This window comes from Neltuma alba, unplaced genomic scaffold, assembly GCF_004799145.2.
Source record: "Neltuma alba isolate B1F8T4 unplaced genomic scaffold, ASM479914v2 tig00011324_pilon, whole genome shotgun sequence".
Classification (NCBI taxonomy): Eukaryota; Viridiplantae; Streptophyta; class Magnoliopsida; order Fabales; family Fabaceae; genus Neltuma; species Neltuma alba.
Window position 1 is genome coordinate 1 of NW_021636031.1, and position 26,809 is coordinate 26,809.

Sequence of the window (26,809 nt, forward strand, 5' to 3'; positions counted from 1 at the left end):
AAACTGATAAATATGATAAAGGATCTTATATTTAGGACCAAAACCAATTCAAGAATTAGGTCCTATATTAAGTACCGGAGAAAAGTACTTAACTAAATAAGCATGCCATGAAGCCCAAAAAAAAAAAAGCTCACTGCTCACTCTGTTATGATTTATTAATGAAAATTACAAGAATCTTATTAGTCCCCAATGGCATAGAAAGATGAGCAGAGGCTTGTCTCTATAGAAGAGGAAGAAGAAGATCCCTTTGTGGTCTTCGGTACCGTGAAATCAATTCTCTTTGATTAGGAATAATGAAATGAAATACCAAAACTCGCCACACAAACTGAAAATTTGGTTCCTGATTAAGCTTGGAGTTGTTGTGCTGGCTTTCACACTGTGTGCGCTGATTGAAGAACACTCCGGTCCAAGTTCTTGAGTCTCAAAACAGACTCTACATGTCCTCTCAAAGTGTGTAATTCTCCCAGCCTGCTCAGTTTCACACCATTTTTGTTCAGAATTCGCATTGTTTATGAATATTGAATCAAGCAATGCAAATTGAGGGAAGACAGATCTATTTTAGCTCTTGAAAGTTGATATCTTTCTGTTTAGAACCTGGAAGAGAAAATGTTGGGGGAGAAAAGAAAAGGTACCTGGCGATTTCAGCACGTCTCCTGGCTTGTTCAGCAATCAAAGAAGATCGCCTTCCGATTCCATTATTCACTTCTAAGCCTACGCTCAATACTCCTTGTAAGCTTCTCTGAGAAACAATCCATTGTGCAGCCCTGTCTTCTTTCCCATAGTCTTTCTTAGAACTAAAAGCAGTCTGTTTATAGACAAATTAGGGTTTGTTTAGTCCATTGAACCTGAAACTGAATAGCTCAAACAAAAAGATACATTATTATTTCAGGTACTAACCTTTCTGTCAAATACCAGATTCCAGGCTTGGCCACTCAAAATGTAGCGAATTGTGAACTTGATAATGTCCAAAGGTATATAAAAGATCAAACTGTATAACCATATAACACCAGCCCATCCCCATCCAATGCCTGTAATTTTAGCAAAGCTGATATGTGCATACACAGCTATTAAGGTGGCCACCTGGTTAACATCAAAATGAAACCTATCATAGATAACTAGAGTTTTCTTGATTTTCTAATCAAATTAATGATTTTTTTTTTTTTTTGGGGGGGGGGTGTTTTCTTTTGTGTTGAAAATATTTGTAGGTCCAATACTGAAGGTTAGACATATGCATTACTGGAAAACTCAGCACTTTCAAATTCCTTGGAGTAGGTTTAAATATTTGCGTGAGTGAGATTACCAGTTGAGCTACAACAAAGGCACACATCAAGAGGCCTCCAGGTCTCTCTAGATATGACCATCCTTGACTTCGTGTTACAAAAATCAAAGCCTGGCTGATGATACTGACTTGAAGATATACAGCAGATGAAACTTCTCACTGTCATGGATATAGAGGCTACATGGAAGCGTGTCTGCAGGAGGGGGAAAAAAGATTACTTGGTCTAAACTATGAATCTTTTGGCTTGGCATGATAGCAGCACAATGATGGCTAGCAAAGAAAGAAACACAAAAGTATTACCTCAAAGAAAGTGGTGTGCACTACGGCCCAGTAGAAAAGAACAGTAATCAAGGCAAGGTAAGTCCCAATAACCACTCCAGTTGCAAATATCTCTGGCAGCTTCCAACTGTCAGGAGTCGGTGATGGCTTTACGCGATCTTTGGATATGGTCATAATAGTCCCTAAATGCAGACACTTCTTTGAGTACAAACCTTACATGTAAATGATTTTCTTTGTTCTGATTGTTCAGTTATTTTGTTTCTCTCTGATTTTGGAGAAAAATTAGCGCTTTGAATTATGACTATTCAAAGTCGGGGATCATAAAAAACAGATCTTATGAAACAGTTCTGCAATTTCTTCTATATTATCCAGATGGAAAGAATGGATGGACAAATATTTTAATTTTAATAATACTAAAGATAAAGATGATATATACAACTTACGGCTGACATTAGTAAACATTTGAGTTGTTAATGCTTGAAAGTAGAAATTTGCTCATAATGAGCTATCGTATAGTGGAAATGCTGTGAAAACAAGGAAAATCTGGTTTGTCATTTTCAGTTTCCATATGGCCTTTCTTTATCCTTTTTTTTTTTTCCGGGTGAAGATATGCTCTTTCTCTATCTTGCCAATTATTATTTCTGCTTGAAAGGGAGAGGGGGGGGGGGGGACTGCAGGGTATACGTTATGAACCCTTACCATCATTCAGTATGGCGATGATCAGGACCATGAAAGGTGGAAAATCATACTCCCAAATCAATGCCAGAAGCATAAAACCAAGCTGTAAGAAACATAATGTATGAATTTCCAAACAAACCCACGTTGGATAGAAGTTCAAGGAAAATGACACTAATATAGAGGCGATGAAACTTATCTTACCACTATCCGAATGGTTATGGAGACTGCATATATCTGCATTTAAATGAGCCATCAGTGTTACACCGAGTCCAACAAAAGCTAGCCAAAAAAAAACAAAAAAAATCAAATCGGTTGCATGCTTTCCAGCTTGATGTTATATATAATAATAGAAGCAGTATGGTATAGTTGATCCGCGATGATATAAAGCAGAAGAGGAAGATGGACACTTAACTGTATATTTTTCATTCTTTGAAATATAGCTCGGCTAGTTAACACAGCACTGATAATAACACTTAAACCGGGCTCAGTTAAAACTAAATCAGCAGCACTTCTCGCAGCATCAGTTGCATCTGACACAGCAATCCCAATGTCTGCTTTCTTTAAAGCCGGAGCATCATTTACACCATCTCCAGTCATTCCAACTACGTGCTTTTTCTTGTAAAATTTTCACAATTTCGTACTTGTGTTCTGTGAGTATGGCAGAGTAAAAAAAAAAAAAAAAATCAGTGGATGGTCTGTGTAATATTACAACCTGGATTTTGATTGTTCTTCAAAGTCACTGAAGCTCTGTAAATTATTCAAATTTTTGGTGTATGGTTTCCTGTTAAACTAATTTTTCTCTTTAGTATTTTGATATAAATGAGAACAAAGGAAAGATAATAGTGAAATATTAGGATGAAGTACCAGGAAATACACCAGCAAATCCATCTGCCTTTTCAATGAGCTCGTCTACTGGGAGGGCTTCATTTTCATCTTTGTCACGGCCCAACAATGATGAAGAAGGGTACATGTTTGTCCCCATACCAAGTCTTCGGCCTGTCTCTTTTGCAATGGCCAGCTGATCCCCTGCATTCACACATGTAATCTGGTTTAATTGTCCTTCAAACTCGTCAATGATTTCCTATGTGAGAAGTAAACAAAATTTCTGATGTATGTGATCATTTATTCTAACTTCCAAGATGGTAAGAATCAATTTTCTCAACGGTAATGTTGTTACAGTTCCCGAATTGATATTAATCTTTATGGAGATGAAAACAAAGAGATGGAGAAGAATTATCTTTACTAGTCCTAAATCAGAATTTATTAACAAATGATTGCCTCAATGATGACCACAACACAGAAGACTCAAAGTTACCTTGCAGGTAGAGAAACGGAATAGCACAACACAGGCTTTTATAGAACTAGAAACACTATACATCCCTTAATATGTTGTAAGACTTTCATATTTACCTGTAATCATCTTAACATTGACTCCGAGGTTAAGTGCTCTACGTATAGTCTCAGCACTATCATGTCTTGGAGGATCAAACAAGGGGAGCAGCCCGCAAAAGGTCCAAGGACCTCCGGGACTCTCCTTGGACTTTTCAGGAACCTCCTGAAAAGGTTATCATAGAATTTTGCTCAATATGGAAATAAAATGATGTTAAGAAATGGCCTAAATCATATGATTACGATGTGGGATTGCAGAATTTCTCTCTATTAATGACAAATTGATACCCTTTCGCTTCAATGCATTGTGAATTCAGTCGGACGGGAAAAGATAGAGGAGGATAGGTAAGATGCTGAACCTGGAAGGCAACTGCAAGAGATCGCAAGCCCCTTTCAGCATATTTGTCAATGATGGCATGAACTTTTCCGGCAATCTCATCTCTCTCTGGCACATAGTTAGAATCTGATATTCAAGAAACAATATAAAGAGTGAAGGTGTAATGCAAAACCCAGGTTTGAAGAGGACTTTTTTGGTAAGACGTTAGGAGCATGCTTAGCCGGGGATAGGACTAATATTTCCTAGATAGAACTTTACCAAATAGGTTTGCTTCATACATAAAAGATAATAATCAAATCCCCTGCCAATTATTTAACGGGCGAGAATCCATAACACTCATGCAAATTTGAGTTATCATCTCATGTTATTATGTGATAACTCAAATTGAAACTTCTAAATTTGATGACCTAGATCCTTCTTTTCTGCATTGGGGATAATTGTATATTGTTCATCAAAATAAAATTTAATCTCTTTTAATTTTCATACCTGTTCAGGAGCTCCTTTGCTGGCCCTATACCAGTTGCCTTCAAAATCAATATATGTAATGGCAGTACGTTTGTCTACGGGATTGAATGGTAGAAAATGAACTTCAGTGATGTTAGCACGTGCCTGTGGAGGAAAGAAATTTTTTTTTCTTCTCTTAGTACTAGCCCATGCCAAAAGCAGGGTTGAAAACTTGCCTCATCAAAATAACATGAGCATCTATACCTCCCTTGGATCAGCTAGCATATTAACAATGGCAGCATCAATGGCATCCTGGTTTTCCATCCTAGCTGCTCTGGCTGCTAGTAGGACAACCGTATCTTTGTCCATGTTGCTGTTGAAGACCTATTCAATATCACAGAAGCGAGGTTCTATAAGGAATACAAGCAAAAATCAGAACCGTCTAAGTATCCATCATCTGTACACTTGGTACTAAAATCTGTAGCTTCTATTGGACAGTTTTATGTACCTCTACAAGGTTTCGGTCAACAGTAAGACGATTCAGGGTAAGAGTTCCAGTCTTATCACTGCAGAGTACATCCATACCTGCCATCTCTTCAATTGCTGTCATTCTCTTTGTGATGGCTCCCTTAATAAGAAAAACATTGTCAGCAACAGATATGCTTTTGTGCATTAAATTTAAACATAGCATATGATTTATGGCGTGTTCTTCAATAATGAGGACAAAATATTAACTTCATCAAATTCAGTTGGGTCTTGGTGAAAATCATATAATAGTGGAAAATGAATTTGACCTCAAATCTGACTGTCACTGGTTAATGGTTAATATAGTAAAAAGTCACACCTGCTGTGAAAGTCGATGAGAGCCAATTGCAAGCGTCACAGATAGGACTGTTGGCATGGCTATGGGAATTCCTCCAATTAAGAGAACAAGAAGGTTGTTGATTCCATCCCTATATGAACGTTTCTCTATAGGATACATTACTACGAGTTCAATAATCATCCCTACAGCTATAGAGCAAATGCAGAAGTTCCCAATTGAGGTTAGGACCTGCAGATAAGTAGTCAATAACAGAGTTAAACTATTAAACCATTTATAGAATTGACGAATATATGAACATTCTTTATCGAGTGAGCGTTATCAGATAACCACGCTAAAGGATTTTCTAAAAGTCACCTTTTGAAAATGTCCAACAACTATAGTACTATCAACTAAATGTGCTGCCTTTCCAAAAAAGGTGTGAACTCCTGTTGCAATGACTACAGCTTCAATCTCTCCATGCTTACATGTTGAGCCAGAAAAGACTTCGTCTCCTTTCTTCTTGGTTACAGGCAATGACTCTCCTGTGAGAGCTGACTGCAGAGAACTATCTTAAGTCAAAAACCAAGATAACTATTGACTCCATCTTGACCAATAAAAAATAGGTTGATCGGATGCATGGGAAATCAGTGAAGCAAAGAATCGAAAGATTTTGTTCTAAGTTTAACAGACACTTGCCTGGTCAATTTTTAGAGGGTCTCCTTCAAGAAGCCGAGCATCAGCTGGAACGATATCTCCCAGTTTTATGCTGATTATATCTCCAGGTACTAAAATAGTTGCATCTTGCTCTTGCCACTGACCATCTCTCAGAACCTGGATATTTGGATGTTAGAGAACTCCGGTACTTTTTGTTCAAGGAAGGGAAATTTCAGCAGTTGTAAAATTTATTGACCATTGACCGGGTATCATAAAGTACTTCTATCTTGTGCGGGATTTTGAAACAAAATACTAATATCAGGCCCAAAAGAAAAAAACGGAACACTGCATGAACAAGGAACTTCTTGAAGTTCTGCATAATTCTAGAACATTTTAACTCATTCAACAAGTTATGTTCACTGTGAAGAAAGAGAACACAGGTAATGGGTTTGAGGATTATTGAAAAAGAGGCACACCTTCGTTTTTGGAGCCAAGTGAGCCATCAATGCAGCTGCTGCATTTCCAGCATTATTCTCTTCAATAAAACTAATGGTGGAGTTTATGAGCAGTAGGCACACAATCCCTACAAAGTCCTGCCAGTCAGGACCCTCCCCCTGAAATATCACCCAAATAAAGAAATAAGGAAACAGTTCACCAAAAAAGAAAAAAAAAAAAGATGAGAAAAGATTGCAGAACATGAATTATGTTATTTACTCACTCCCCCATTGGCAAGAGCAATTGCCATTATAGCAGCTGCTTCCATAACCCATGATAGAGGGTTCCACATGAAACTCAGAAACTTCAATATTTTATTTTCCTGCATCAATATTTGCAGGTGAGGTTATTTCAGTAAAGTGCATGATGATGCTAGAACAATGAGATTCTTCTGTTGTCTCCTCATAGAAAATACCACTGAAGCAATATACAACAGATTGAAACTTCTCAATCCAATATTCAACAGTGACTTTCATAAACCAAAATGTCATTGGAGAGAAGAACTAATTGTAAACTCTTGCGCCTTAATGTTTGAGGGGAGGTAAAGTACTGAATTGTCTATATATTTCCTCTGCAATAACTAATGATACTCTGTTTTACAAAGTATGACACATACTAAAGTATCGTGGAAACTTTTTCCCCGGGAACTATTAGTTGTATCATAACATGACCTCTTTTTGCAGTGTTCATGTTTGACAATTAGAGACATGTAATATCTTCTTCAGATTTTATATCATGGAATTAGGAGGGGAAAAAATCTGCTATCTTCATGAAGCGACTTCTTACAGGCTTCTCTTCAAGCTTGTTTTGGCCAAATATCTCCAGTCTGGCTTCAGCATCATCAGATGAAAGTCCTCCTGGCGATGTTTTCAGCTGCTCAAAAACTTCTTCCAATGGTATGCGTTCCTGACCAACAGTCACTCAAACATGTTATTCTTCTGTACAGGATGAAACTGAAAAGTACGATAAATATGACCTGAATCTTGATTCAAGGTCAGCCTTGGTTGTGAAACTTACCAAATCGACACCTTCTCGACTGAAATTCTCTGGGTCAAGCAAAGGCTTATCCAATCCCTCAGCCATTCTACAGATACATCATATAGTAAGAGATGTATATATATACATATATATGAAAGCAAATGCCGGTATTCCACCATTACTTAATCCATGTAAACTGTATCAATGAGGGAGAAAAAACATACACTTGGGGATCATGCTCAAATCGATCTTAAACAGTAAACTCATTGACACAAAGTTCACTGTTTTTATGCTTTTATTTGATTAAAAACATATCAGTCTACAACTCTTAAGAAGCATCACCATATCCTTACGAACACTGGTACAATAAGAAGTGAACTAAGGCTTTACAAGTCTTAATTAATATACTTATTTAGTGCATAAATATCTTCCAAACTTGCATAAAAGTAGTGAACTAAAGCTGCAACACACACACACACTTCCTTCTGCCATTTCTATATTTCCCCTGGCATGGATATTCAGAGATAAACCTTTCTGGGTTTGTGTCAAGTTTGACAGAGTAGAGCAAAAGCACAAAAGTACTTACTTGGAGGGAAAGTAAGAGAAGCCAGAAGAGAAGTAAAGCAGAAGAGCACCTCTCCTTGACCTCCTTCTCTTTTTCAGTGAAAGAGGTTAGAGGCAGAGTGTGGTATTGAGAATAGGAAGGTGAGGAAGCGAGAATGGCAAGAAGAAGGAGAAGATAACGAGGATGACGGGGGTGGGCCATGAATTAAAAGGGGGTGCTATTGATTTGGTAGCTGAGACTGTTGGTTATCACCAGTCGCAAAAGAGAACGGATGATCGGTTTCTAATTACGTTGTTGATTGTCGAGTGCTGCATGTTTGGATGTTGGAGGCGCCACATTTCAGGCACGCTTAGATTTTTAGGTTGACGCCAAGGAAAGACCGTTCCGCTTAACTAACTTTCAAAACTCGAACCTTTTCAACGCACCAACCTAACGTTCTCTATTTTCACAATCCTACTCGTGCTTCCATTCATGTGCCTCCTCAGCCATTATATTTTATTTATTAAGTATCGTCTTAAATATAAAATTTATTTTGTAATATAAATTACATTTTAAAATAAATTTTATATTTAGAACTGGGGGAAAGTATTAACTATGTTTCATTTTGATTCCATCAAAGTTTCAGCTTAATATATGTATTTTTCTTTTAAAAAAATTAATTAAAGAGATTTCAAAGTCAATAATAATCACACTAACTCCTCTCTTGTTTGGCTCAAAATTAATTTATCTATATTTGGATTAGCTTTTCAGAACTAATTTTACAGTGTTGGAAATAAGCACATGAGAAGAATTTTATCTTGAATTGCATGAAAACAAAATACCGTGTCATTAAATAATTTTTGGGGACACTTTGACTAGATGGGATTATTTTAGTAGGTTAGGTGTTTTATTTAAAAGAATATTTTTACATTTAAGGGGAGAACTCTCCGTATATTAATTCCTTGTAGGACAAAATTATTTAAAATTAGCCAATTGAAATGGGCACTAAGGGGAAAAAAAGAAGGTAAGTGGAGGAAAAGACAGGCAAATCCAAATACACCAATTGATCTCAAACGACTAATGTAAGTTCATTCATGTCAATCACCCATCTGTGTGAGTGAGATCTATCATTCCACCAGAAAGGGGGGGCCAAGCATTTACATGTTTGACTGTATGTGTAAAGCGCGCGGACGCACCCACTTTTCGTTGATTCGTTCGATTATGACACGTGGGAAAAAAAGTTGGATTTAAGTCTTATTTCTTTATTCACTTAAACTAATTTTAAAATAACACGGAATTGTTTTATGCAGAGAACATCAATCATCATCAATCAATAAGTTATATCTTTAAAAATATGTAATACCCTATTCATTTAAAAAATGGGGGTGCTATGATATTATGATATGTCAGTATATTTAATTAATCATATTTCAATTACATCTTAATTGAGATTTAAATATATTGAATTAAATGAGAGAACATTATAAATTAACTATCAACTATTATCATTGTTAACTATATTCTTAAAAATTTGTAATACTTAATTCATTTAAAAATAGATATAGTATGACATTATGATATCTAAATATATTTAATTAATGAGATTCAAATAACATTTGATTGAAATTTGAATATATTAAATTAAATGGAAAACATTATAAACAAATGGAATTTCAATCGCAGGGTCAAACGAAAAAATTAATAATTAATTTTGAATTTAAATAATATTTTAATTAGGATTTGTATATATTGAACTAAATGTGAAGCATCATAATTAAACAGTATATCAATTGGAGGTTTAAATGAAGAAATAATTAATTAACTTCAAATTTTTATTTATTTCTCCTAAATTTTGCGTTTCTAATTTAAATTCTATTTGAATGAATAAAAAAACCATACCCATATAAAAAGTAAATTTTGAGCTACCATAAATAATGTGATTTATTATAATTTTAAATCTAATCAAATATGTTAATTTGTGTAGAGTATGAGAGAGAAATTTCTAGTGTTCCTTCTAAATTTGTGTCCGGTCCTGAATTGGTGAGTTTGTGAATATTTTTTTTGTGGTTTTGTCTTGTGTTATATGACACGTGGGAAGTGCGGCAACACATACTTTCCTGTCACTTTTGCGCTTGAAATGAAATGAAGTTTGCCGTTCAACAAAACAGTGGGATTTAAGTCTTATTTCTTTATTCATTTAAACTAATTTTAAAACAACATTGAATTGTTTTATGTAGAGAACATTATCTTTTTAAATTTGTGTCTGGTCCTAGATTGATAACTTTGTGGATATTTTTTTTGTGGTTTTGTCTTGTGTTATTCTACCAAATCATACATGAAAAGCATCTAGTGAGGTATAACTGTAGATAAATTATGGCTTATTTGCTTGACTACAATATTTTGTAATTTTATTTTTTGGATGTGAATAACAAGTTTTATCATTTTTCAAATGTACTATTTTTAGAATAGTTATCTAAGTAGATTTTTTTTGTGTTTTTATTTCCAAAACTTGTCCAAAATTGGAAAAAAAAGCAAAAAAAAATCAAATATCTTTCTATCTTTCATCATTTGCACTTCAAAGAGATTAGTCTCTACAGTTAACAATGAATACTGTCTCACCAAATAACAATTTTTGAAAATTGTCCTAACTTTTAATATTTAAATCATAATATTAAAATATGCCCATAAGTATTGAGAGTCTATGTTCCAGACAACTGAATTAAAAATGGGAAAATAGTGCGGTCCTCAGTGCAAGCTGAGACAAGAAAGTGAGAGGAACTTGCCCAGATGCCCTCCGTGGTGGTCTATATAAATGCCGCATGCAAGACTTGAGATAGGCTTCTATGCTAATACTTTCAGAATCGGATGCTATGTGGCCCAACAGAGGAGTAAGGGAGAGAGACTGCGGCTCTTTTGCTATCAATGTAGAAATGTCTTATTACTGTCTCTTGTTTTAATTATAAGATTTTATTTATAGTTTATAAATAAGATATTTTTTTGATCTTTAATATAAAACTTATTAAACTAATTTGATTAGATTAAGAAAGTTAGGTAAGTTAGTTAATTATAAGAAACGTGACACGTTTTTTTTAAAATACCATAATCATCTTTTTTAATACCCCATTATTCTTTTACTTGATTATAGTTGAAGGAGTATCCATAAGGGTAATTTAGAGAAAACTGATAAATATGAAAAATAAATTTTATATTCAGGACTAAAACCAACTCAACAATTAAGTCTTATATAAGGACCGAAAGAGTATTATAAATAAGACCGGAGGTAGTATATTAAGTCGAGGTAAAACTCCCCTCAACTATTTATAACAAATTCTAAATCAACTCTATTTTTATAGCGAGGAGGATACTGTGTGACCGTAAGTCAAAAGCAGAGAACAATATCCTTCGAGGTAGTTAAGCGAAATGCAAGAAAGAGAGAGACTCCTTGCTAAATTTGCATATTATAGGAAATATGGTTTACACCCAAGAAAAGATGACTTCTGCATTAAAAAAAAAAGTAAAAAAAAATTCAATTGTGTAAAAGAGATATGCTGCACATGAAAAAATAATTGCATACAAAAAATATTATATTGTACTACCTCCGGTCCTAATTATAAGAGCCAGTTGACTAATTTGAGGAGATTAAGAAAGTAAGTTGAGTTAGTTATTTGTTATAAATAGGTGTTGTCTTTCCTAAAATATCCTTACTAATCAAATGTATTGACTATAACTATTATTGTTAGAAGGGCTACTTTTAAAAAAATATATAAATATGAGAGACAAAGTGGATTGAGGTCTTATATTTAGAACTAAAATAAAAGTCAAACAGAGTCTTATATTAAGGACCTACAAAGTTTTTGAGACTATTTGTCAATTAAATTTTAAATCAATATTTTTCTCCAATTTTCTTATTTTAAAACCGCTCAAAAAAATTCTAAATAAATACAATTCCTCTTATTTTAAATATAAAATTTATTTTATAGGATAATTTATATCATAAAATAGATTCTAAGACTGAGCCAAAATCCTAAAATCTAAAAATTTGCCCAAGACATGAGTACAAAAGTTGGTAAATGACCTTACTGCCCCTATTCCTTCCGATCCTCTGAGTGTGAACGCGACACTCCTTCCTCACTCCCTCGCGCCATCGTCTTCCCCAACCCTAACTCGCCACGGTTGCCTCACTCCCCCATCGTGCTACGCCATTGCTCTCACCCTCTCTCACAACAATGCACGCTCTACTCGTCGCAAGTTCGTCGGTACTGATGTATTAAGTGGCAGGTCAACTATTGTTTCTTATTTTCTGGATTGAGTTTCTGTTCTCGACCGTTGATTGACCTCAATCTGGTGCCTTGAGGTAATGGGCTGTTAGAATGATGTTTTCTTGTTGAGGTTTTCACGTCCAAAAACGATGAGTCAAAAGAACACTTGTATGTATTACTAGTTTTCCTGCATTTATCTATTTCATCCTTTTCACCATATGAAGTCAATGGACTCGATAAATAGATTGTAAAAGGCGAGAACATTTCTTTGGACACTCAGGATTTTCTTTAGAAGATCATTCAGGTTATATTATTTTCTCTATTAATGTTGGTAGAATACTTGAGTTCATGTTCGAGTTCAAATTAATAATCTCTCAATTTCGTGAGCTGGTCTGGTGAGTCAAGTTAATTATATCCCTAATTAACCGGAGGTGGATAAATGACAATAATTTATACTGGCGTATCACTGTCAGATAGCTGATAGTTGCTTAGATACGAAATGTAATTACTTGTTATTGACTATTAATTTAGTCATTTTCCGGTAAAGCCCAATTGATTGATAATCTGATTCTGTACCCTGAACTGGTACAACTGTAACTGCTGTTGGTTTGTGTGATCTGCTCATTAGAAGTAGCATTCGCTGCTTGTGGTAATTATGGTTTTATTCTGAAGAAACTTGATTAGTGTAGTAATTCACACTAAGTTCACATGTCAGTGTAATTATTCTGGACCAGATGCTTGATTGGAGGGATTAGCAGTGGCTGTATCCATGCTTTGCAGTTTGTGTAGCGCCATATAAGGCTGCGGGGGTTATAATTGTTTTATCTCACACAAGAGGTAGGCGGTATGACTTTTAATCTTTAAGGATAATCTCTGTATTGGTCTCCTCGTATCCGGTTAATCTTCAGTTTCGGTTATTCTAAAATTTACATTGTTAACAATGGACTTTTTACACCAAAAGATGAACATAAATGTACAATGAATGTTATGACGCTCTTGATAACTGACGAAATCTTCTGGCCCTGCTCTTCTGTGCCGTGGACGCATCTTGATTTAATACAGTTACTCCAATGTACTATTGTTTATTGTAGGTTTCTAGATCGACTTTATTTTTCTTTGAACTTCTCAGATGGATTATAATTTTATCTTGATTTAAAGGATTAATATTTCTGTATTATCAGAAATATTTTATGAAGGTCTATTTACTTTTGCTTCAAGAATGGGAGTTGAGAAAGAAGGAACAAAAAGTGGAGGAGGGCAAGTTGGCGGGTTTTTCCAGTTGTTTGACTGGACCTCAAAATCTCGGAAGAAATTGTTTGCTTCTAAGTCAGATGTGCCAGGTACACATGCTGTCTGTCTTGACTAAATGATAATGTGTTTATGGATATTGCCTTGTGCATCCTTTCTATGAAGGTTTAATGGCATTAATGATTACGGGTTTTGATTTTGATTTCTTTCTTTTTTTCTTTTTTTTTCTTTTCAGCATTTGAAGAATCTTTGAAGCAGGCGAAAAATGTTGATGACAGCTTGGCAATGACTTGGCCCTATGTGGGGGTAATATCACAATCACTTGCTCTCTAAAATACTGTTTCTGGTCATGAAATTCAGGTAGTCACTTCAAAAATTTCAGGTGAATGAAGATGAAATTGGAGCTGGGGCAAGTGTTAGAGGAAGTGATCATAGTTGTGCTTCATCAGTTACAGATGATGAAGCATGTGGAACAAGGGTGCCAGGCGTGGTTGCTCGGCTTATGGGATTAGATTCTCTGCCCCCTCCTAGTTTTCCCGAGCCCTCTTCTTCTCCATATTTTGATACCCGATCTCTTCAAGATGCTCCATATTGTAGGAAAAACCTGACCTATCAGCATGATCAGGCCATTTATTCTGGAAATTTGTTTGAAAAAGTTGAGGGCTCTTCTAGGAACTTCATGGAGCCAAAGCCCCAAAAGATCCTTAGCAGGCCAATTGAGAAGTTCCGAACTGAAGTATTGCCACCTAAGTCAGCTAAATCAATTCCTGTCACACGCCATAAGCTTTTGTCTCCTATCAAGAGTCCTGGCTTTGTTCCAGGCAACAATCCTGCTTATATAATGGAAGCTGTTGCAAGGATTGTTGAACCTGGGCCCCAAGCTACTGCAAAGCATAAAACTCCATCCATGGCTTCATCTTCTCTATCATTGAAGGTTCGAAGTCTTAAAGAAAAAGACCAGCCTTCAAAAAAAACACCTCTTTCTGGTTTGTCTACCATAACATCTAGAGCCAGAGATTTGAAAGAACACAGAGAGGTTTCTCAAAGAAAATTAGGCTTTCTGAACCTTCTCAAAAGAATTGGAATGGCAGTAGAGGTTTGACGGGCCAGAAAGAACATCATGAGCCAAAACCCAACCCACCATTGAAGACTAATGCTCAAAAGAGTATGCAGAAAAAATCTTCTGTGCAAGGTACTACTGGTGTTCTCCGGAAAAACAATGAAAAACAGAATTGTTCAGTTGATAAGGGCAAGTTACCATCAAAGCCTTTGGCTTCCAGTGATAGGAAAGTTCTGTCAGGGAACTCCTCCTATGGGCGTCAAAGAAGTTCTAGTAGTAGATCTACTGGGAAATCCAAAAGTAGTACCAGGAAGTCAAGGTTGGGGGCAGTTGATTGTGAAAATGAAGTTTTATATGCCAGTACAAACAATTTCCCTAGAAAGAAAAGATCAACAGACAAGGACTGGAATGATCAGGCTGTTGATATTTTGTTCATTGACAAAACAAAGAAGCCTATTGAGTGTAATCTAGAAGGTAAGGACAGTTTTAGTTGGGTAGGAGATGTCAAAAGGAAAGACATGGATGTAGTTTCGTTTACGTTCACCACACCATTGACAAGAAATAACAATGGCTTTGATGCATCTGGCCAAGTTCGTCAGAAGGGTAATGATTGTTCCTTGGATCACCACACTAAACAAGAATTGGTTGAGCCAGAGAAAGCAACAACTCCAGTAGGATGCAATGTAATATCTGGTGATGCCTTGAGTATTCTTTTAGAACAGAAACTGAGGGAATTTATGTATGGAGTCGATCCTTCATGTAATAGCTCTGATAAAGCCAGGACATCTTCTAGTATTGCATCAAACTCAGTAGATCCGACATCTTCCCCTAGTTTAGTTAACCACCTCCAGAGGTTGCAACAAAAGGACCAAGACGTGCTATCTACAGATGCATTATGCACCAGGCACTATTCTGATATCTCCCCCACTAGTCTCCCTGAATTAACATCAAAATACAAGTCATTGGTATGTGAAAAAATTATAATTCTCATTTAGAATTGTTTAGAATGCTAGTTTTATTTATTCTGTTTTGTGAATGACAACTCACAGGGTTAAAAGAGAAAAGAAAGAAAAATTTAGACTTGATTTGCTTTGATGTGACAATAGGCTTAAAAGAATAAAAGATGTGACTGGCTAATTACTACTCTTTTGGCCTGTTCCGAGAAACAAGAGTCATAAACCTATTCATTCAACAAGCTTGAGTTGATAGAGGAGGAGGAACTTAGAGACACCTTTTTGGTGTTTCATAATTGTCCAATAAAAATTTGACAAATGGAGGAACCATTCGCTAAGGAGTCAATACTGTGTGCCCATTTGTAAAAATTGTCCACGTTATAATTGTACTATAGAGTATAGAATTTAATAGTAGACGCTTTAAAGGAATTTATTTCTGTGCTCAGGAAAAAGCCGATAAATTATTGTTCTTATCACCTCTGACATACCCCCTTCAAGCCCGTATCAAGAATGAATACATTCCAAAAGCTTAAGGGGCGATCAATATCTAAGCATATGGATAGTCTTGTCTTCTGTTTTGCAAGTAGTGAGGGTGCCTGAAACATTTAGTAGTAATTCATGTATGAAAAATTTGAATCATTTAGAGGGGCACTGAAGTTTGCAGTGTTACAAAATTTAGTCTTCCATATGCATGCCCATTTCATCATAACAAACGTGAAAATATTACAGGTTGCTGATGGGATGAAGGAGTTTGGGTTCAATCAGATGAAATCACAGCTATTGAACTGTCGACACTCGAGCCCAATAGCTGTCCTTGAACCTTCTTGCTCAACTGAAAGTTGTGAATCTCTAGTCAGCACAAATGCTGCTAATAGCACAGGAGGTAAAAGCAGCATCTTTGCACATATCCACACGCACACTCATTTATGAGGATTGGACTGTCAATCATCTTTATTAAATCTAGCTATGACATGCCTAATCGGTACCTAATGTTTGCTATATCCAATTTCAGAAAGCAAGTTGTGCTCTTTTGTGCAAGATCAGGAAGTCTTTGGCCTGAACACTTCGCGTAAATCTTATCATGCGGAAGCTGATACTGAGCTATCAGATTCAGCTTCTTCAACATCGACTGGAAGATCAAGTACATGGGAACTGGACTATGTGAAAGAAATATTGTGTTTGTGTAATGTGGAACTGATGTTTATGGACTTTGTCCTTGGTCAAGCACGAGAGATTGTGCGCCCCCATCTATTCAGTCAGCTGGAAAGTATGAAAGAAGGGTTTGAGAATGTTGGTAGTGAGTCTAGGTCCTCTAGGATACACAGGAAAGTTATATTTGATTGTGTGAGTGAATGCATGGACATAAGATGTAGGCGTTATGCAAGGGGGGGTTACAAAATGTGGGCCAAAGGGGTTATGATGGTGAGAAAGAATGAACGGTTGGCAGATGAAGTGTACGAGGAGATTTGTAGGTGGGGAGCCATGGGGGATTCTATGGTCGACGAACTTGTGGATAAGGACATGAGCGGCCAACATGGAGGATGGCTAGATTTTAATGTTGATGCTACTGAACTAGGAGCAGAGGTTGAGGATCAAATGCTTGATTCTTTGGTCAATGATTTTGTTGCTGAAATCTGGCAGTATCAACAGCCAAATGCTGCTACAATGGTGGGCTGAGGGGTTTCGATTGTGAGAAAGGATGAATAATTGCCATATGAAGCGTCCAAGGAGATTTCTTGTTGGCTCAACGCCGGATGACTCGCGGATGATGAACATGAGTAGCCAAGTCATTTATATCTGTTGCTTAACCACTCTTCACTCTCTCTCTCTCTCTCTCTCTATATATAGATATATATATTCCTTCTTGAATCTAATTTACATAAGAGCTAACAATACATGTTGGTCAAATACTGATTAGTAATTGTTGCATAAAAAAAATTAATTGCTGCATGCTGAATGTTGTATTCAATAATCATTTAGTAGTTCTTTCACCTTACTTTAACAGGCTAGGTGTACAACGTTCTCGAAATTTCCTTGCTTGTTACAGAGCTAGAATAATAGAAATGAATAAATACAAGAAGATAAAGAAGCAAGTACAATTAAAAAAAAAGGTGCAACACTCTCGAAAGAGAGAGAGAAAAGAGAGGAGGAAAAATTCCCGTATGTGGAAAAGTTCTAAATAAATACCATCAAAATTCCAACATCTCTGGCCAGTGACTTGGGTTTGCCTGATGCCCTGATTCTTTTCTCCATGGTCTTCTCTTTTCGGAATCAGTTCTAGTGTTGGTCCTTTTGTGCTTGTAATGAGATTTACACCATCCAAATATAATTTTAACGGATTAAATTTAAAACTTTTAATTGATAATCTTTAAATTAAAAAAATGTTTTTGAAAAAAATTATCAACTAAGATATTGTTATTTTCAATTTTATATCTGTTAAATAGAAAACATTTAAAAAAAGTACAAATAAATTAAATCTCAATCATTCATATTAAATTTAAGGGAGAATTAGAGAGAACGACTTGAAAAAAAATAATATTTGTTGGAGAGAACTTTAAAAATTACAATTATTTAAGGGGATCATATACTAAAATATAAATTCAAAAATACTGAATTGCCCTTGAGCCCCCGCGTCTCCTCCAACAAGCTGACAAGAGCTCTTAACCTAACTTACAAGCAAACTAACTTATTAGTGATTCTAATATTTCAAAACAAATAATAAATAATTGCACAAGTGCGGTGGATCCAAGAGTAGTTTTAGTACGCCGGCTGAATCATAAGTCATAATGGATGGTGTTAATAAGTTTTTGCCATAGTCCTTCTGGGAATTTCTGTAGGAAAAATTAATTAATGGTTTGCGTGTAGACCTATAGAAATTTATAATTACAATAGTTTATAATTTGACTAGAATTAGGGAAAGGGTTGATGTTGGTGTATATTTTATCAGTAAGTATGTCTTTCTAGCGAATTCAGAATCTTCGTCTTCAATCATTAGATACTTTGATTACAACTATGAGAATGGAAGGTATAAAATCATCAAGAGGGCGGATAGAATCATCTTTCTTGATGTCGTGGAGACTGTGATCCCCTCCAAAGCTAACTGATGTTGGAATGGGAATGCAAAGTTGAAGCAATTAAAGCAAAATATCAAATCCAATCATCAAGGAAATCCAAGCCACCCTTGACTAGATCCAACATCCTCTGCACACTTGTTAATCTCATCACCATTTTCATTTTCATCTTCATCATGCCTTAATTAAGAAATTTTAGACATATGAAAATAGAAGATGAAGCAACTTTTAACGACAGAGAAAATGGCTGTCTCTACGTATCCACTATTTCATGAGTGGGAACAATGAAGCAATAACGTGAAAAGATCACGAGACAAATGGAGCACGAGAATATTTGGGTCATTTTGGTTTTATTTCTTTTCCTTCATGTCCTCGAAGATAAATAACACTTTAAAAGGCTTTTAATTAAAAATGTGTTTGACAATCCTTAAAAAGTGTTTGTAAAAAATACTTTTGTACGAAACAAAATAAACTCTTTCACATATTTACTTTATTAATTGTAAAATATTTTTAAAATTATGGTTTGATTTCCATCTAAATATCCCCTAAATATCTCTCCGGTCCTTCAGGCTAATTGTCCCTCAATTTAAATGATCTAAATTTTACGAGTGACTAAATCCAGTACCCTCACTCTCTCTTCTCTTGCCGCCTTTCATTTTTTTGGGTTTTGATCCTTTCGTAATTCTTTTTTTTTTTTTTTTTCAGAATCTCATCTCTACCAAATAATAGATCGTTCAATTTAATATTTTAAAAATTGATGTTAATTTTCTCTCTCATATTTATGTAATATTATAATAATAATTTTATAAGGTATAAAATCTGAATTATTAATTATTACATCAAAGGAGAAAGAAGGATTTCTAAACCCCGTTCGTTCACGTTCTCACAGTGTGGCGGCGGCACTCCTACCTCACTCGCTTCACGGCGTCTTTCCGAACCCCAACACGCCACGCTTGCTTCACTCTCCCAACGTGCTCCGCTATTTCTCTCACTCTCTCTCGCAACAATTCATGCTCCTTGTCGCAAGTTCATCGTTGCAGGTTCTGGCCACCGCCTTATTCTAAGCTGCCACGTCTTCATTGCTCTCTGCCCTATTTTCTGTCTCTAGTTCTTGAGCAAGTTTGGCGACCATTTTCCAGGACAAACCTTCACAACTTTCTCTGCTTCGCTGCTTCTGATTCTGCGGCAGAATTCGAAACTGTCTCCCGCAAAAACCCACTGGAGTTAGGCGCGATTGGTCGGTGCATGATAGGATTTTGTAAGAGAGAGAAATGGAGAAACTGGAGGAGAAAAACGAAGGAAGGCAAAGAGAGGAGGGAGATGGAGAACGGAGGCAAGATATTAAATATAACTGTAAGATCCCAGTTTATTTTGTGTATTCATTTTTTAAATAATTCTTACAGCAGTTATACATATTAAATATTTCGCTAAATGATAGTTCTAATCAATATGAATGATCAATAACAGTATTCTGCAAAAAAATAATACTCTTCTAGTCCTAAATATAAAATCTTTATACACACTTGTATAAGAGTCTTATATTTAAGATCAGAAGAGTACTTATTTATTATAAACAACTAACTTAACTAATTTTTTTAATCTACTCAAATTAGTTAATTAATTTTTAATTCTTATATATTTTCTCTTAGTTATAATATATACATCTTCTTTGTATCTTGACCCCTGCACTGTAAATTCACTATCCGGTTGGTTTTATATTCCCAATATCTGTAGGTGAATACAAAGATAAGCCCATTTTATATTTAGAGAGGTAAAAACGTACAGCCGATGCTTTGATGGGGGCAAAACATCTTTCAACAATTGTTATTGTGCATGCATGGAAGTCAACAGGATTACCAATTTGATCTCTCGTTCTTCTACTGTAATGGAAGCCATTCGGAGTGTTGGACTATGCGCTAGCTTCGCAATATGTGCATTGAAGTACACTTATCCCTGTACTGTTAACATATGGAAGGCATCAAACTTCATGTTGCTTGAGATCTACTGATCGCCCACAAGATTGTAAAAGCTGTAATAACTAAAAACCGAGGCAGCTTGTGACCCACTCCGCCAAATATATTGTATGAAATCGATCCTTCTTATGCAAGAAAGGCATGTTAGTCCTCATCTTCTTCTTCCAGCTTTTTTTTTTTTTTTTTTTTCCTTTTGTTTTGTTCACCCAAGGAAAATGTAGTCAACGCACGTAAGGGAAAGCGATAAACCCCCCCCCCAAAAAAACCCACCTAAAAAACCCACAAAAAAACACCAAAAATAGAATAAATCTTCCTCTTAGCTTAAAGCGTAACAATAAAGCTCAAAGTCTTAAAATTAATTGAGATTTTATATTTAGAATTAAAAGAAACTCTCTAACTAACCCCTATCAACTCACTGATACTTTACTGATATATTTTAGAAAAGATTGTGTCCCCTGTTTGATAATGATTGATGATACCTCTAATTTGAATTCAAAAATATTCACATTAATATAACGCCTTCTTGGTTTATGGGAATCATAGTATCTTCCAATAACTCGGACCAACTCTAATAGGATGGAAAGCAACTAATAAGCTCCACAGGAATTTCATGCAATAGATGAGGTCCGATTAGTTATATTTTGTGTCAAATACTTTGTATAACTACTTACATTGAAAGGCTTGAGCAGTATTCTGTAGTGTGAAAATAAAAGGGCTCCTTTTGTAACAAATATGGATGATAATAGAATCTCTCAAATATCTCTCGTGTAAATAATACAAATTTACAACTACGTTACTACAAACATAAGCAGCTTATGTACAGCTAGTGGTGGGCATATATTAGATGTGTTTGTACAAGTATGCATGTAACAGCGGGACTATGCAGATCTTTTAGATCAAGATTATATTACCTTTGAGATTTCCATTCGATTTGGCCTGAAAATAATGCCAAGTTAGGAAAAAGATCATCTAGATTCAGGCCATATATAACAAAAATATCCATATAGGCGGAAACTATCTCCTAAAAGATTCTACTCAATATTATGCTTAGATCCCAAACTTCTGGTAGTCATTAAAAGTTGGAAGCCAAGCTTCAAACCTCCATATTAATACTCAAGAATATCACTTAGTTAGTTATCACTACATCTCCATCACTCTCTAGGGAATAAAATTTTCAAGCAGACATCATAAATAAACAAGGAAATATAAAGATTGATTCTCACTTCAAAGTATGAATTTAGATCTGTTCCATTTTTTTTAGTGCCAACATGAGTTATTATATTAGAGAGAAAGAGACAGAAAGTATGCATCCAAACCCAATCACCCGATTATGTTTTTCTCTCACATAATGACTCATGTTTACATTAGAAAACTGAGGAAATTCAAATTCTCAGAGTGTGCCTTTCATTCAAATACGTCTTTTTTCTTATCGAATAATTAAGTTTTGATGAAGTCGATCTAATTAAAATAATAGATCTCATGATCTACAAACACTAATAATAATAATAAATATTACATAAGAGTTATAGCCAATATCTTTCAAGCCTAATTAGCTAACCACAGATATTTTCTTGGATAACCCTGATTTATGTGTCGCTCACCCAAAGAACACAAAAAGATTTAGTACCGAAGTTCTTAATCCTCCTAGTCCTTTTTCTTGTAAAAAAACTACATACCAAAATATGAAAGAGAATATCATTGCTAAAAAAAATGAAAGAGAATATCGTATACTATCATGAAATAAACAAGTCCAGATCAACGTATTCCATCCACCAATCTAATCCAGCCTCAGAAGGATACTGATTTTAGAGTATCTTCAGAATAAGCATAATCATCAGTAGTTCCTAATATATGTATATAGGCATTATAATCTAGGGCATATCTTGAGTTATCAAACTGTCATTAATAGAAAATAAATTTATCAGCAAACAAGTTACCACAAAAACAGAAGATAATGTTGGGCTTTGGAACATAAGGCAAAGGCAGAATCCAATCGAACCCATGAATCCACCTAAGTGTGCCGGGTCCTTGTTCCCATGGCTAAACACTCTGTGCCTTGTCTGGATTACAGCAGTTCCCCCTTTTCATGCTCACCTTTGCCACTTCTTTAATTAACCCTTCCCTCGTTTTCGCACTCCAACAAGCTCAACTTACATTGGTAATCACAAACTCGTGCATTTTTTATTGCTTTCACATAAACAAGTTCAAGACCCACGTTCATTCCGCCTTGCCTTCATCAAATTCTATACCCCTGAAGCCTGCAAATCCCTCAGTTTTCGAGCCTTCCCACGTTCCCTTCCCTTTCACTCCATTCACCCAACCATAAGTTGTGGCCTCTTGTACATATAAATTATATACGGCTATGTTTATATATAAGTTATAACCAGGGTTCCTCATCACTCCTCAAGCTCTGTTTGGGAGTTTTTTTTCCTTCCTTTTCTTGGGGTTTTCTCTGGAAAGGAGAAGGCTAAGAAATCAGAACCTATGGCTGAAATGAAATACCACAACCAAGGAGCGAAGGTACCGGCGAAGAAGAAGGAGTATGGATTTAGCAGCAAGTGTGCTTCATTAGTGAAGGAGCAGCGAGCTCGTCTCTATATTTTACGCCGATGTGCCACCATGCTGCTCTGTTGGTATATTCAAGGAGACGACTGAGAAGTTTGAACACCCTCTTAATTTCAGCTTCTTCTATCAAGATGCAAGTACTTTATTCCTCTTCCTCTTCCTCTTCTTCTGTACATCGTTGAACAAAGATGTTTCTGATGGCCCAGATGGTATGGTTTCGATGGGGGTTCTATCTCCGAGGCATTTTGTTCTCCTTCCCCATTTTTTCCCCATGTTTGACCCATTAGGGTTTCTGATGGAGAAGGAAGGACAGATTTTGTAGCACGGGCACCCTGAGGCACCGCTTTTTCACAATCTGGGCATCAAGATTCAAGCACGACGTATACTACGGAGCATGCATGAAGGGCAATGGAAGCAATTAACTGTACAATCTTGAGATGTTTAAATAATAGCAGTTTAGTCCTTCACATCCCATAGCAATGGCAATTTTCTTGTACTTAAACTTGTTGTTGCCAATTTTAAGCTTCAACTTCAAATAGCTGGAGAACCGATCACCGATCGTACGCGTCTTCACCTTTTTGGGTTGGCAAAATGCAAATTCAGCGAAACTTCATGCGGACATTTTTCCCATATAAGCGATAATAATTGATTCCAGAAAAATATATAATTTACTATTTTGCATCTTATGACGGTGTGAGGAAATTGCAGCGATCTCATGTACTTAAATGCTTGTTTGTGCTGCTTTATAGAAACCTTAGCTTCACTTTTAGATAATGCACATTTTAATTCTTCGAATTGAAATTTTAAAATTGCTCATGAATTACATAAATTGTCGTGGATCCAGCACACATGTAGAAATGTGTACAAAGGCATAAATAAGTTATTATGATATACTACTTCCGGTCCTAATTATAAAAGCCAGTTGACTAATTTGAAAAGATTAAAAAAATAAGTTGAGTTAGTTATTTGTCCTAAATAGATATTGTTTTTACTAAAATATCTTTACTAATCAAGTGTGTTGACTAGAACTATCATTGTTAGGAGGATTACTTTGGAAAAAAATGTATAAATATGAGAGACAAAATGGATTGAGGTTTTATATTTAGAACCAAAATAAAAGTCAAACGGGATCTTATATTAAAGATCGGAGGTAGTATTAATGAAATCTATGATAAGCCATCTCATTCACAAACTTTAAATACAATTTAATTTTTAAATTTCGTAAAGTACCAAAAACAAAGTGAATTTGTAATTTTATATGCAACCATTTGTTCGTCAGGGGGGAAAAAAAAAAAAAACCCCAAACTCTAGCACATCTTGCTTCATGGAGTCGAAAGAATCACAACGTTCAAAACTAGCAACAAGTAAAGTCTTAGATTCTTGTTCTTAAATTATTAATTTATTTTCAAGACTTTGATTAAAAAAAATACAATATGAAATAACGATGACTTGTTCTCAGACTTTATTAATAATAGGGATGCTCGAATATACACTTAAAAAATTAATCATTATTAATTAGTGCTTAATTGATTAGATGTTTTGAAAAAAAAAAAGAGCTCTGTTCATACTTTTTTTTCCGTTGAATAATTGTAGCTCTAATTAATTTTCTGAAAAATGTAATTCATCAACTCAAGAATTTTTAATCAAAATAAATTCTGTTGTGATATGCGGCTTATAGTTTTTGATTGCCGAACACATACACACATGTGATTCCTAGCATTCCACAGTTTCCAGCAAAGGGTGCCAAACGTGATGCACCATTGGGGATTGCTGTTTCCACTTCCTAAATTCCCATACGCCCAATCTGTAAAATTGGCCGAATAGAACCGAGTTTGAGCTGTAGGCGGGATAAGTAGATTCCAGCAGTTGGAGGCTAGTGTACACTCTCGGAGGACATGGTTTACATCTTCCTTACTATGGCCGCAGATCTGGCAACCTTCGTTATCTATCATGTGTCTCCGTCTTCTCTCGCTATTCGTGAGCAATTTGCTACTCAAGGCCAGCCAGAGAAATGTTCGAATTCTTTGTGGACCCGGCCACCTCCAAATCAAATGCCACTTGCTGTTCTCCTCTTCTAATCATTCTGGTGAGAAGACCGTATGCTGATTTCAACGAAAATTTGCCATTCCTTTCTAGGTGCCAGCTGCATTGTGCTGGTTGGTCCGTGCTTGCGGGAGCAGGCATTGCAGTGATCTGTGCTATGATGTCCGAAGGTAGCTTGTGAGCAAACTTGTTCGTCTCCCATTGACCGTTCTGAGTGACAAACTGTGATAAAGTCTTTTGAGATTCCAGGTCATCTATGGGTGCAAAAGAAAGATGCTTCAGGGGGCCCAGGTTGCCCACCCAGTGATCCTTCCAGAAGCGGGTTTGCTTCCCATCTCCGGCACTCCAATGTGTTCCAAGCATTGCATCTTCCCATACAGCAGCCAGACTTCGCCAGAGGTGCGAGCCTGTCTTGGTTTTCAGTAGTTGATCCCCGTTGCGGTCCCATCCATATTTGCCGCGGAGGACACGCACCCATAGGAGATCAGGCTTGGACATGAGAGCAAAAGCGAGCTTGATAAGGAAAGCGGAGTTTTGCTGATCCAGGTCCCTCAGACCACATCCTCCATATTTCTTGGGCAAGCATACTTCCTTCCATTTCATGAGCGAGATTCCTTTGTGGTCATCGCTGGAGCCCCATATGAAATTCCGAGTTAGGCTTTGAAGTTTGTTCCTTGTGGACGCTGGTAACCTGGTCGTTTGCATTGCATAGAGTGGTATTGCGGATAAGACAGAGTGTGCTAAAGTGATTCTCCGGTTCTCCCTGCTAGGGACAGGAAGCGTACTTTCCAGCCAGATAGTTTGCGTTGCACCCTTTCTTCAATGTATCGATAAGTTTCTTTTGTCACTCTGCTATGTAGGAGAGGGACTCCCAGATAATGACCAAGATGTGCTGTTTTCTGGTATCCCAATTGTGCACAGATGGAGTTTGCCGTCTGGGCATTGACATTTTTTGAGAAGTGGATTCGTGTTTTAGAGTTACTGACCTTATGCCCAGAGGAGGTACAGAATTCACTAAGCATGCGGTGGATGAGACTGACTTGTGTTGGTTCAGTGGTGCTGAATAAGATAAGATCGTCAGCGAAAAATAGGTGGGACAAAGGCGGTCCTCCTCTGCCCATGCGGATGGGGTGCCAAGCTCCTGCTTCTACTTCCTTGCTTATAGCCTATGATAGCCTTTCCATACAAAGTACAAAGATGTAGGGTGATAAAGGGTCCCCCTGTCTAATCCCGCGCTGCGGGAGGAACGACATAGTAGGCTTGCCATTCCAGATCACTTGCATACTAGCTGACGTGACACAATTCATAATAAGCACGATTAGGGAGTCAGGCAACTTTGCTTCTTTAAGAGTATCCTTGATGAATTCCCAGCTTATTCGGTCAAAAGCTTTTTCTAGATCAACTTTAATTGCCATCCAACCGGTTCTTCCTTTCTTGCACTGCATGGAGTGAATAACTTCTTGGGCTATGATGATATTATCAGTAATATTCCTCCCCTTTATGAAACTGGATTCGTTCGGCTGGACGATGTGGGGCATTGTAGTCTTGAGCCGGTTAGCAATTATCTTGGTTATGAGTTTATAAGTTGTGGTGCACAAACTTATTGGCCTAAATTCTCGTATGGTCTGAGGATGATCAACTTTAGGTATCAAAGCAATCATTATTTTGTTGAAGTCAGGTTCGATCATTTTCCCCTCAAAGACCTCCTTTACTTCTTTAAACACTGAGTCACCGATGACTTCCCATTGGGATTGAAAG

At 36.3% G+C, this 26,809-nt stretch overlaps 2 pseudogenes; one reads left to right on the plus strand and one right to left on the minus strand.

Moving 5' to 3' along the window:
- Window positions 1-116: 116 nt before the first annotated feature.
- Window positions 117-8,040, minus strand: LOC114711990 (ATPase 10, plasma membrane-type-like; annotated as a pseudogene).
- A 3,940-nt stretch (window positions 8,041-11,980) lies between these two features.
- Window positions 11,981-17,390, plus strand: LOC114711992 (uncharacterized; annotated as a pseudogene).
- The last annotated feature ends 9,419 nt before the right edge of the window (window positions 17,391-26,809 follow it).